This window comes from Pleurodeles waltl, chromosome 11 (genome assembly GCF_031143425.1).
Source record: "Pleurodeles waltl isolate 20211129_DDA chromosome 11, aPleWal1.hap1.20221129, whole genome shotgun sequence".
Taxonomy (NCBI): domain Eukaryota; kingdom Metazoa; phylum Chordata; class Amphibia; order Caudata; family Salamandridae; genus Pleurodeles; species Pleurodeles waltl.
In genome coordinates this window covers 381,310,915-381,324,072 of record NC_090450.1, presented here as the reverse complement: position 1 = coordinate 381,324,072, position 13,158 = coordinate 381,310,915, and positions in this window count along the sequence as shown.

Sequence of the window (13,158 nt, the reverse complement as noted above, 5' to 3'; positions counted from 1 at the left end):
GAGTTTTATGCCTCCTTTTTTGCGTACTATCCTTAATAGGCTGTATTTATCATTTAGATACCCCCAGTTAACAGGAATACATCTTTGATACAATTGACCCTTTTTGCCAGGAAGTGCTCATCTGTTGTTCGGCCTCATACCTTAGACACCTTAAGACAGAATAGGTGGATTCCTTACACAGGGGTGTGGAATTTAATAAAATATTTACTTGTCCATGGGACAGGTTGCTTCATAAATCTACTTGTCCTATAAAAAAATTCTACTTGTCCTTTTGGAGCCATGTAGTGCAGCAACAAATTACGGCAGCAATCTCATTATGTAAGAGCTCTGAATTATGTCAAGGCTCATGCTATAGTAGGGCTTGAATACTAGAAATTTCAAGCCATGCAATGGCACTTTCCTTATTTTGTCACCTTTCCACAGCCCTACATACTAGGGTTGGGGGAAGCAGTAAGCAATATTTATAGGCTGGAATAACTTTGAGTCTGTGCAAACCTATTAACTTGCATGTTTTAAGGACTTTCACCAGCTCTTCTCTAATCTTTTCTCATACTGAGAAAGGTTAGAAACTTACTCCTGACAAAAGCTGAAATGGAAGTACTTACAGGGTTAGGGCAAAAAGTAGTTAGAGGGAAAGTGAACTTCTGAAAAGCTCAATAGATTTTCACATGAGCAAATCTACACATGCATGTTTTCTTGTGCTAAAATACAGTTCACAAATACTTTCTAGGAGTACAATTTCTCTGTCTACTTCTGTAAATTCTTGTAAATTCATCAAAGGCCACTAATGCAAAGACATATACCATGGGCACACTTTTGTGACTTTCTGAAAGAATTAGGCCACTAATTAGGTCCGGTGTTAAGACATTTGCCAAGATATTCGCCAAGACATATTTTATTTTCACTAAAACTATATTTCTCTCTCTATCCACCTAACGGCTGGTTGTACTGTGAGTGACACCATTCTGCTCTTCTACAAGGAGCATATTGGCACACAAAGTAGTTTTGTTCACTGCCAGGAACAACTGTAGCAATGTGTGCTTTTTGAAACTTAAAGTTGTTTTTTTGTGTGTTTATTTTGCTTTTTATCATTGTTTGTTACAATGGTGAGGACCTGTCAGCTCCAACAACAATAAAATGTTACAAAAAGCCATGTCAAAACAAGATACTCATTGACAAAACTAAAAGCTGTTTGTTTATTTTCATGTTTTCCATAATATTGTTGAAAATGGTTACACTGATTTTACAATATAAATATTTTTTTTAAATACTAGCATGCAATAACACATTTTACTGAATGATGCTTCAAAGAAATAGTACCTAAAATTTCACAGTAATCTAGCAAAATATTTTTTCTTTCCTATTTGCATTTTCTTTGTGAACATTTTATTTTGAAAGCATAGAATCATCAATCTTGTTTAAAAGCTTCTACAAATACATGCATTTAATCAGTGAGCATTCTGGGAGCATTACACATAGCTTCATATTGTTAAACTTTCCAAACCTGGGTAAACATTTATTTTACTGGAACCACTGTCAGATTTTCAGTGTGACCTTACAACGTTTATATAGAGTGCTCACCCTAATAATAAAGGCTTTGCATTAATAAACCATGAATACAAGTTTGAACAGCTTTAACATATGGACACAAGTATTACCTCAATTGCAGACAGTTCCCTTCCATGTAAACTGACAGCCAAAGTTTGTGCTGCAGGGTGTTGGGCCTACCTGTCCCAAGGACAAAATAAACATGATATCGTGTTTCCCTTGACCGCAAACAATATGCCCTATGCATCAGGCTCTAGGAATTCCACACCTATGCTTGCTTTGCTTTCATTGCAACAATCATGCTTGGATTTTCAACATGCTACTAACAATTAGATCTGTATTTATTTATGTTGTGTCTTCTTTGCAATGCCTGTGTTAAGTAAGTGTCTGAACATAGTTTTGACAGGTCCTTCTCCCTTGCAGGGTTTTGGAAGTCTACCACATTTCTGTTAACTTTTGTGCATGGCCATTGTATTTCCATTGTCGTTGTAGATCCAAATGTCAGTTTGACTATTGCTGTTTGTAGTCATGAAATGTTTATTATATATCTAGGCTACATAATTGATAATGGTAAGAAATTTCATGTGAAGTATTTATGGTTTGTGTAATTCCACAAAGGAGGTACTTGTACACATCATTGGATAAGTTAGCTTCAATGTTGGATGTAAAAATTACCAATACCCAACAGTTGAGGATACTTTCCACAATAACATTCCTTGAGCAGATGGGAAATGCATGGCCCTTAAGTGAATAAGGAGAACTTTTGAGACTTTCACGTTATGACATCATATTTAGTTTCTCTTGTTTTAGGTTCCTTGGTGTTGTCTTCAACCAGGCCAGATAAATGTACTAGCACAAGGACAACTGGAACCGGCCTGGAGTGCAAACATGGGGAAACAGGGGTTAACAGGTGCTTCCTTTGGCAATAGTGTCCCACGTTGTGTGGTGCTATCAGCTGGGGAGGTGTCACAGAGCTGCCACACAGATGGTACTTAATCATGGTAAGCAGCAAATAAATCAGACACTTCTGCAGTCAATGTTTTGAAGCCATTCTGCACCACCCAGAATGTAGAGTTTGCATATCTAGTTGATTCTTCAGGATACTGCTCCGGGCCCATTGGAGTTGAAAAACCCAGCCCTTCAAGAGTTGAATAATCTTCGTCAGCTGATCCTCCTGCTATATAGCTACACTAATAGGTCACTATTAATGGTGGTGGCATTGGTGGCCACATTCTGAGCCTTTCTCCCTGTAGGAGATCCTACCACACCCTTTTCAAAACTATCCGTTGACCTTGCCCGAGTGGCCACAGGTATAGTGTCTGACCGCACAGCAGATATTGTGGCTGAGGTTATTACAGGAACCAGGACAGAGGTAGCCAGGCTAATTGGTGGGGTGGGCCCCACAAGGGGTTTGTGGCAGCACTTATGTTTGTAATGGGGATATGATTCTTCTGCCTGTTCTATTTCTTTCATCCTCCTGGAGAAGGAGAAATTTAGGGTGCAGGCCTGCAAAACCTAATGAGTTAGGCTGGTCATGAAGATCTTCTTTATCTGCAGGAGTTCTGCTCCCACTGAAAACTTAAGATGTTGTTTGCCCTCTAGACAGAGTGGACAACACTGCAGTGTGTGATGACTGTGATGTTTGTGCATCACCTGGAAAAAAGGAAAGAAATAATCATGTCATGTTTTTGTATAGTTGCTATTACATATGGTTCATTTGTATGTTATTAAACATTGGTCTTTTATTGATATTTGTGAGGTCAGAAACTTCAGCAATTATTTTCCTCACCCTACTAATGGACTGGAGCGGCTTGGCCTGAATACAGTTTTAAGTAATATGCCTATGATATCTTGAGGGCCTATTGTTAAATGTTCATTCAAAGTCTAACTGATAACTTTGACATCCAGCTAAATTTCTACAACTTTAGAATGTGCATTTGACAGTAACTCAACCAGAGTTTACAGCTATTAGCTCTAATGGATTTTGTCCCTGGCGTGGAATTTTAAATGTTATATGTGTAATTTTATGAAGTCAGTTTGCACCATATTGCATCAGCATGTGATTGTTTTGTACTAGAATACGTTTATGATTTCAGAAAGGAATACATCTACTTCCATTGGTTTATGTGTATGTTTGGCATAGATTTATGATTTTTAAAATCCACAAAATTTTCCTGGTGTAGTCTTAAGAAACTACAACAGATGCAGTTTTCACCCTGTAATCCTGAAATGTGCTTGTAAATTCGTAGTTATGCCAATTCTGGTGCATTTTTGCATGTGTGGATGCACATTTTGGAGCGTTTGGAAGAGTTGTGTGGTCACCAATGATCTTTTTTCTGCTGTCCTCAAAACCTCATTAAGGTGTCAATCTAGATCCAGCCATGCACATCAATGAACGGTATTACTGGGATGGGGATGCCTTTGTGTTCTCTGTTTCAAAGCAAAAAATAGCAATTAAAAACATGACACGTTCGTGATAGGGAAAGAGAAAAAAAAATCAGTATTGTTAGACAGATGGTGTTCTTTATATAGGATTTGTGCCCACATTACTTTATGTAGAACATCTGTTTATGCAACCATTATTATTTAATCTGATTTGGGACACATTTTATCAACTTTAGAAGGCAGAGATGCTAATTTGACCATTCTGGGATTTGAACCTGTGTACTGACTTAGCTGCTTCATCAATTGAGCGTCATTAATGCTTCTTTTCACTTCTGCCTAACTTTGATTTATCTCCTAGATAAACTACTATTTAATTATTTGATTGCTACACTTTAAGGAGTACATTTCTTGCAAAACAATAATTAGTAGCAGCTCCATAGTGTGAGAGCAGAATTCATCCAACTCTGGGCTCTGTTACTAAAAAAATGGAAAAAGGAGAAGGCCCACTTTTGCTAATGCATCAATTAGGAGGAAAGTGTGCAGAATCGTACATGATCAGAGAAGAATACAGGCCTAGAATGTTCATGATGTCCAAATAGAGAGCCCAGGATAAAGAGGATGCAGGTGTGCAAGGACAGGGCCAAGCAGAAACCTTTATTCATAATGCAGCTAGAAGTAGAAGGCCACAACATGAAAGTTTGAGCCATAACTTGATAACACACGCACAGGGAGGGTGCACATTCTGATCCACGGTCACAAGGGAAGTGTACACCATGGTGGTTTTGGAAAGGGAACACGATAAGCTTTGATGCTTGAAGGCCGGCAGCTGTGCAAGGGAGGATAGACAGAAATGTTTCCAAGTGTGGAGTTAGCTAAGGAAGGACATACTGATAGGCTTCAGAATGTGAGATCAAAAGGCACTGTGGTTATTAGCAAATGTGTCCATGACAGATATGTAACCTCCGCTTTTCTGTAAATGCATAATTAGATGCTTTCCCAAGGATAAATATTGCTTTGTGTTAACGTAAGTAGAGATAACAATATACCAAGCAAGCACTTAAATCAAAATGCATGACAAGTGATAAGACACATTCATGGTATTTAAACCTATAAAAGAAGCTGTTTGTGATGACAAAGTTGAGTGCGGTATCAGTCACTGAGCTGTGCTGCCCTCCCGGGTTATCCATAAATGCTCATATTATTTGCAAAACAGAGCTGTGTTGTTCTTTCATTTCCTGGCCCCACAACAACTCCAAGGACCCAGATGAAAACATGGGTTGAATTGGCAGAATAAAAAAGCACCATTTAATGAAAGATGCATTTTATGATGCCGACGTTTGTGCAGCACAGTTGTACTGATGTATGGGTTATATATCTGGAAGGGTGGAGGTACTTTGGCCAGGTTTCCTTTACGTTGACTTCAAACTTGTACCCCTTAATTGTATTCAGAATGCTCAGCTTTAGACATTTTCCTCTGTACAATATACCTCACATTCTGGTAGCTTCTAAAATACAGAACCAAAGTTAGAGGTACGATCTAATCAGGGTCATTAGCCCATGTGTAGATTGTGGATTGAAAAGCATATTTTGTTCTGCTCATAACTTTGGTGACATTTGTCAAAACTGCATGACACTGTCCCATATAAGTGTCTCCTGTGTGGGTGTGGTATGCCACGTTTTGTGCAAATTTCTCAAAGGGGAGTTAAGGATTGGGGGGGGGGCTGAGAAAATAGGGAGGGTGCAACAAAAGTAAGATTTCCCATTTCAATTCGAATTGGAATGTTTTGGTTTCCTCTTCTGGAAAAAAACATGCTGAGCGGAAATACATCAAACGTACCAAGAAACTATAACTTTAATCAAGGAAGAGCTTTTGCTTGGTTTGGTGGGAATGTGTTCAGTAGTTTCAGCAGTTTCAACACAGGGAGTCCCTTTTGGGCCCACAACTGAGCCAGGGGATCAAGGGATGCTGCTCCTGGCCCCTATGGCTCCTTCATTTTTCTCTGGGAAGCCTGGAATGGGTTTTAGCATCTTGTAATAATGTGCAAAATATTTATAATCAAGTTGCAGCCAGCCAATCAGAGTTTTTCCGGTCTGAAAAAGCAGCCTACCTCTAAAGGATAAAGCAAGCTGTGGTCAGCAACTAATTAAAGAGTTCAGTGTTTCCTTAACCCCTTCTGTGCCCAGGACGTAATGGTTACGTCCTGAGGCACAGTGCTGCTCTGCCCAGGACGTAACCATTACGTCCTGTGCACAGAGCCCAGGGGGGGGAATTATTTTAGGCCATTTCTGCCCCCCTGGGGGGTAGATCAGCCTATTTTGATTAGGCTGATCTGCTCCCAAGGGGGGCAGAAACCACTAGGCACCAGGGATTTTTTTGTTTTTTTTGTTTTACAGATGGGGAGCGACCCCTTGGACAAGGGTCGCTCCCCTAGAGGGGCAAATTGTATTTAGGCTATTTCTGCCCGCTTTGGGGGCAGATCGGCTGATTTTAGGTCAATCTGCCCCCAAGGGGGGCAGAAACCACTAGGCACCAGGGATCTTTTTTTGCGCCGTCACGCGAGGGGAGCGACTTTGTAGGCAAGGGTCGCTCCCCGGGGGGGGGGCAAATTTATTTTAGGCCATCTATTGGTATTAGGCCGATCTACCCCAAGGGGGGGCAGAAACCTCTAGGCGCCAGGGCAAAAAAAAATTGTGTGGTTTTTTTTTTTGTTTTGTTTTTTTAGAGATGGGGAGCGACCCATCAGGCAAGGGTCGCTCCCCTGGGGGGCAAATTGTATTTAGACCATTTCTGCCCCCCTTGGGGGCAGATTGGCGATTTTAGGTCAATCTGCCCCCAAGGGGGCAGAAACCACTAGGCACCGGGGATTTGTTTTTTGGCGCCAATGCCACGCAGGGGGAGCGACCCTGTAGGCAAGGGTCGCTCCCGGGGGGAGTGCGGGTTGGGGGGGGCAAATTTATTTTAGGCCATTTCTGCCCCCCCGGGGGCAGATCGGCCTATTATTAGGCCGATCTGCCCCCAGGGGGGGCAGAAACCTCTAGGCGCCAGGGCAATTTTTTTTTTTGTGTTTTTGTTTTTGTTTTTTTTAGAGATGGGGAGCGACCCATCAGGCAAGGGTCGCTCCCCTGGGGGGCAAATTGTATTTAGACCATTTCTGCCCCCCTTGGGGGCAGATTGGTCGATTTTAGGTCAATCTGCCCCCAAGGGGGCAGAAACCACTAGGCACTGGGGATTTGTTTTTTGGCGCCAATGTCACGCAGGGGGAGCGACCCCGTAGGCAAGGGTCGCTCCTGGGGGGGGGATTGGGGATGCAAATTTATTTTAGGCCATTTCTGCACCCCCTGGGGCCAGATCGGCCTATTATTAGACCGATCTGGGCCGATCTGCCACCAGGGGGGGCAGAAACCTCTAGGCGCCAGGGCAATTTTTTTTTTTGTGATTTTTTTTTTTGTTTGTTTGTTTTTTTAGAGATGGGGAGCGACCCATCAGGCAAGGGTCACTCCCCTGGGGGGCAGATTGGTCGATTTTAGGTCAATCTGCCCCCAAGGGGGCAGAAACCACTAGGCACCCTAGATTTGTTTTTTGGTGCCAATGTCACGCAGGGGGAGCGACCCCGTAGGCAAGGGTCGCTCCTGGGGGGGGGGATTGGGGATGCAAATTTATTTTAGGCCATTTCTGCACCCCCTGGGGCCAGATCGGCCTATTATTAGGCCGATCTGGGCCGATCTGCCACCAGGGGGGGGGAAACCACTAGGCGTCAGGGCAATTTTTTTTGTGTGTTTTTTTTTTGTTTGTTTGTTTGTTTTTTTAGAGATGGGGAGCGACCCATCAGGCAAGGGTCGCTCCCCTGGGGGGCAAATTGTATTTAGACCATTTCTGCCCCTCTTGGGGGCAGATTGGTCGATTTTAGGTCAATCTGCCCCCAAGGGGGCAGAAACCACTAGGCACCGGGGATTTGTTTTTTGGTGCCAATGTCACGGAGGGGGAGCGACCCCGTAGGCAAGGGTCGCTCCGGGGGGGGGTGCGGGTTGGGGGGGCAAATTTATTTTAGGCCATTTCTGTCCCCCCTGAGCCTATTATTAGGCCGATCTGCCCCCGGGGGGGGGGGGGGGCAGAAACCTCTAAGCGCCAGGGCAATTTTTTTTTTTGTGTTTTTTTTTTGTTTGTTTGTTTTTTTTTAGATGGGGAGCGACCCATCAGGCAAGGGTCGCTCCCCTGGGGGGCAAATTGTATTTAGACCATTTCTGCCCCTCTTGGGGGCAGATTGGTCGATTTTAGGTCAATCTGCCCCCAAGGGGGCAGAAACCACTAGGCACCGGGGATTTGTTTTTTGGCGCCAATGTCACGCAGGGGGAGCGACCCCGTAGGCAAGTGTCGCTCCCGGGGGGGGGGTTGGTGGGGCAAATTTATTTTAGGTAATTTCTGCCCCCCCTGGGGGCACATCGGCCTATTATTAGGCCGATCTGCCCCCATGGGGGGCAGAAACCTCTAGGCGCCAGGGCAATTTTTTTTTTGGTGTTTTTTTTGTTTTTTTAGAGATGGGGAGCGACCTATCAGGCAAGGGTCGCTCCCCTGGGGGGCAAATTGTATTTAGACCATTTCTGCCCCCCTTGGGGGCAGATTGGTCGATTTTAGGTCAATCTGCCCCCAAGGGGGCAGAAACCACTAGGCACCCTGGATTTGTTTTTTGGTGCCAATGTCACGCAGGGGGAGCGACCCCGTAGGCAAAATTTATTTTAGGGCATTTCTGCCCCCCCCGGGGCCGGCTGAGCTAGAGGCCAAAATCTACAGGTAGGCACTTTGCAAAAAACACCTCTGTTTTCTTTCAAAAATGTGGATGTGTCCACGTTGCGCTTTGGGGTGTTTCCTGTCGCGGGCGCTAGGCCTACCCACACAAGTGAGGTATCATTTTTATCGGGAGACTTGGGGGAACGCTGGGTGGAAGGCAATTTGTGGCTCCTCTCAGATTTCAGAACTTTCTGCCACAGAAATGTGAGGAACATGTGCTTTTTTAGCCAAATTATGAGGTTTGCAAAGGATTCTGGGTAACAGAACCTGGTCCGAGCCGCACAAGTCACCCCATCTTGGATTCCCCTAGGTCTCTAGTTTTCAGAAATGCACAGGTTTGGTAGGTTTCCCTAGGTGCCGGCTGAGCTAGAGGCCAAAATCTACAGGTAGGCACTTTGCAAAAAACACCTCTGTTTTCTTTAAAAAATGTGGATGTGTCCACGTTGCGCTTTGGGGCGTTTCGTGTCGCGGGCGCTAGGCCTACCCACACAAGTGAGGTATCATTTTTATCGGGAGACTTGGGGGAACGATGGGTGGAAGGAAATTTGTGGCTCCTCTCAGATTCCAGAACTTTCTGCCACAGAAATGTGAGGAACATGTGTTTTTTTAGCCAAATATTGAGGTTTGCAAAGGATTCTTGGTAACAGAACCTGGTCCGAGCCACACAAGTCACCCCATCTTGGATTCCCATAGGTCTCTAGTTTTCAGAAATGCACAGGTTTGGTAGGTTTCCCTAGGTGCCGGCTGAGCTAGAGGCCAAAATCTACAGGTAGGCACTTTGCAAAAAACACCTCTGTTTTCTTTCAAAAATTTGGATGTGTCCACGTTGCGCTTTGGGGCGTTTCCTGTTGCGGGCGCTAGGCCTACCCACACAAGTGAGGTATCATTTTTATCGGGAGACTTGGGGGAACGCTGGGTGGAAGGAAATTTGTGGCTCCTCTCAGATTCCAGAACTTTCTACCACAGAAATGTGAGGAACATGTGTTTTGTTAGCCAAATTTTGAGGTTTGCAAAGGATTCTGGGTAACAGAACCTGGTCCGAGCCACACAAGTCACCCCATCTTGGATTCCCCTATGTCTCTAGTTTTCAGAAATGCACAGGTTTGGTAGGTTTCCCTAGGTGCCGGCTGAGCTAGAGGCTAAAATCTACAGGTAGGCACTTTGCAAAAAACACCTCTGTTTTCTTTCAAAAATTTGGATGTGTCCACGTTGCGCCTTGGGGCGTTTCCTGTCGCGTGCACTAGGCCTACCCACACAAGTGAGGTATCATTGTTATCGGGAGACTTGGGGGAACGTTGGGTGGAAGGACATTTGTGGCTTGTCTTAGATTCCAGAACTTTCTGCCACAGAAATGTGATGAACATGTGTTTTATTAGCCAAATTTTGAGGTTTGCAAAGGATTCTGGGTAACAGAACCTGGTCCGAGCCACACAAGTCACCCCATCTTGGATTCCCCTAGGTCTCTAGTTTTCAGAAATGCACAGGTTTGGTAGGTTTCTGTAGGTGCCGGCTGAGCTAGAGGCCAAAATCTACAGGTAGGCACTTTGCAAAAAACACCTCTGTTTTCTTTCAAAAATTTGGATGTGTGCACGTTGCGCTTTGGGGCGTTTGCTGTCGTGGGCGCTAGGCCTACCCACACAAGTGAGGTATCATTTTTATCGGGAGACTTGGTGGAACGCTTCGTGGAAGGAAATTTGTGGCTCCTCTCAGATTCCAGAACTTTCTGCCACAGAAACGTGAGGAACATGTGTTTTTTTAGCCAAATTTTGAGGTTTGCAAAGGATTCTGGGTAACAGAACCTGGTCCGAGCCACACAAGTCACCCCATCTTGGATTCCCCTATGTCTCTAGTTTTCAGAAATGCACAGGTTTGGTAGGTTTCCCTAGGTGCCGGCTGAGCTAGAGGCTAAAATCTACAGGTAGGCACTTTGCAAAAAACACCTCTGTTTTCTTTCAAAAATTTGGATGTGTCCACGTTGCGCTTTGGGGAGTTTCCTGACGCGGGCGCTAGGCCTACCCACACAAGTGAGGTATCATTTTTATCGGGAGACTTGGGGGAACGCTGGGTGGAAGGCAATTTGTGGCTTCTTTCAGATTTCAGAACTTTCTGCCACAGAAATGTGAGGAACATGTGTTTTTTTAGCCAAATTTTGAGGTTTGCAAAGGATTCTGGGTAACAGAACCTGGTCCGAGCCGCAAAAGTCACCCCATGTTGGATTCCCCTAGGTCTCTAGTTTTCACAAATGCACAGGTTTGGTAGGTTTACCTAGGTGCCGGCTGAGCTAGAGGCCAAAATCTACAGGTAGGCACTTTGCAAAAAACACCTCTGTTTTCTTTCAAAAATTTGGATGTGTGCACGTTGCGCTTTGGGGCGTTTGCTGTCGTGGGCGCTAGGCCTACCCACACAAGTGAGGTATCATTTTTATCGGGAGACTTGGTGGAACGCTTCGTGGAAGGAAATTTGTGGCTCCTCTCAGATTCCAGAACTTTCTGCCACAGAAACGTGAGGAACATGTGTTTTTTTAGCCAAATTTTGAGGTTTGCAAAGGATTCTGGGTAACAGAACCTGGTCCGAGCCACACAAGTCACCCCATCTTGGATTCCCCTATGTCTCTAGTTTTCAGAAATGCACAGGTTTGGTAGGTTTCCCTAGGTGCCGGCTGAGCTAGAGGCTAAAATCTACAGGTAGGCACTTTGCAAAAAACACCTCTGTTTTCTTTCAAAAATTTGGATGTGTCCACGTTGCGCTTTGGGGCGTTTCCTGACGCGGGCGCTAGGCCTACCCACACAAGTGAGGTATCATTTTTATCGGGAGACTTGGGGGAACGCTGGGTGGAAGGCAATTTGTGGCTTCTTTCAGATTTCAGAACTTTCTGCCACAGAAATGTGAGGAACATGTGTTTTTTTAGCCAAATTTTGAGGTTTGCAAAGGATTCTGGGTAACAGAACCTGGTCCGAGCCACACAAGTCACCCCATCTTGGATTCCCCTATGTCTCTAGTTTTCAGAAATGCACAGGTTTGGTAGGTTTCCCTAGGTGCCGGCTGAGCTAGAGGCTAAAATCTACAGGTAGGCACTTTGCAAAAAACACCTCTGTTTTCTTTCAAAAATTTGGATGTGTCCACGTTGCGCTTTGGGGCGTTTCCTGACGCGGGCGCTAGGCCTACCCACACAAGTGAGGTATCATTTTTATCGGGAGACTTGGGGGAACGCTGGGTGGAAGGCAATTTGTGGCTTCTTTCAGATTTCAGAACTTTCTGCCACAGAAATGTGAGGAACATGTGTTTTTTTAGCCAAATTTTGAGGTTTGCAAAGGATTCTGGGTAACAGAACCTGGTCCGAGCCGCAAAAGTCACCCCATGTTGGATTCCCCTAGGTCTCTAGTTTTCACAAATGCACAGGTTTGGTAGGTTTACCTAGGTGCCGGCTGAGCTAGAGGCCAAAATCTACAGGTAGGCACTTTGCAAAAAACACCTCTGTTTTCTTTCAAAAATTTGGATGTGTCCACGTTGCGCCTTGGGGCGTTTCCTGTCGCGTGCACTAGGCCTACCCACACAAGTGAGGTATCATTGTTATCGGGAGACTTGGGGGAACGTTGGGTGGAAGGACATTTGTGGCTTGTCTTAGATTCCAGAACTTTCTGCCACAGAAATGTGATGAACATGTGTTTTATTAGCCAAATTTTGAGGTTTGCAAAGGATTCTGGGTAACAGAACCTGGTCCGAGCCACACAAGTCACCCCATCTTGGATTCCCCTAGGTCTCTAGTTTTCAGAAATGCACAGGTTTGGTAGGTTTCTGTAGGTGCCGGCTGAGCTAGAGGCCAAAATCTACAGGTAGGCACTTTGCAAAAAACACCTCTGTTTTCTTTCAAAAATTTGGATGTGTGCACGTTGCGCTTTGGGGCGTTTGCTGTCGTGGGCGCTAGGCCTACCCACACAAGTGAGGTATCATTTTTATCGGGAGACTTGGTGGAACGCTTCGTGGAAGGAAATTTGTGGCTCCTCTCAGATTCCAGAACTTTCTGCCACAGAAACGTGAGGAACATGTGTTTTTTTAGCCAAATTTTGAGGTTTGCAAAGGATTCTGGGTAACAGAACCTGGTCCGAGCCACACAAGTCACCCCATCTTGGATTCCCCTATGTCTCTAGTTTTCAGAAATGCACAGGTTTGGTAGGTTTCCCTAGGTGCCGGCTGAGCTAGAGGCTAAAATCTACAGGTAGGCACTTTGCAAAAAACACCTCTGTTTTCTTTCAAAAATTTGGATGTGTCCACGTTGCGCTTTGGGGCGTTTCCTGACGCGGGCGCTAGGCCTACCCACACAAGTGAGGTATCATTTTTATCGGGAGACTTGGGGGAACGCTGGGTGGAAGGCAATTTGTGGCTTCTTTCAGATTTCAGAACTTTCTGCCACAGAAATGTGAGGAACATGTGTTTTTTTA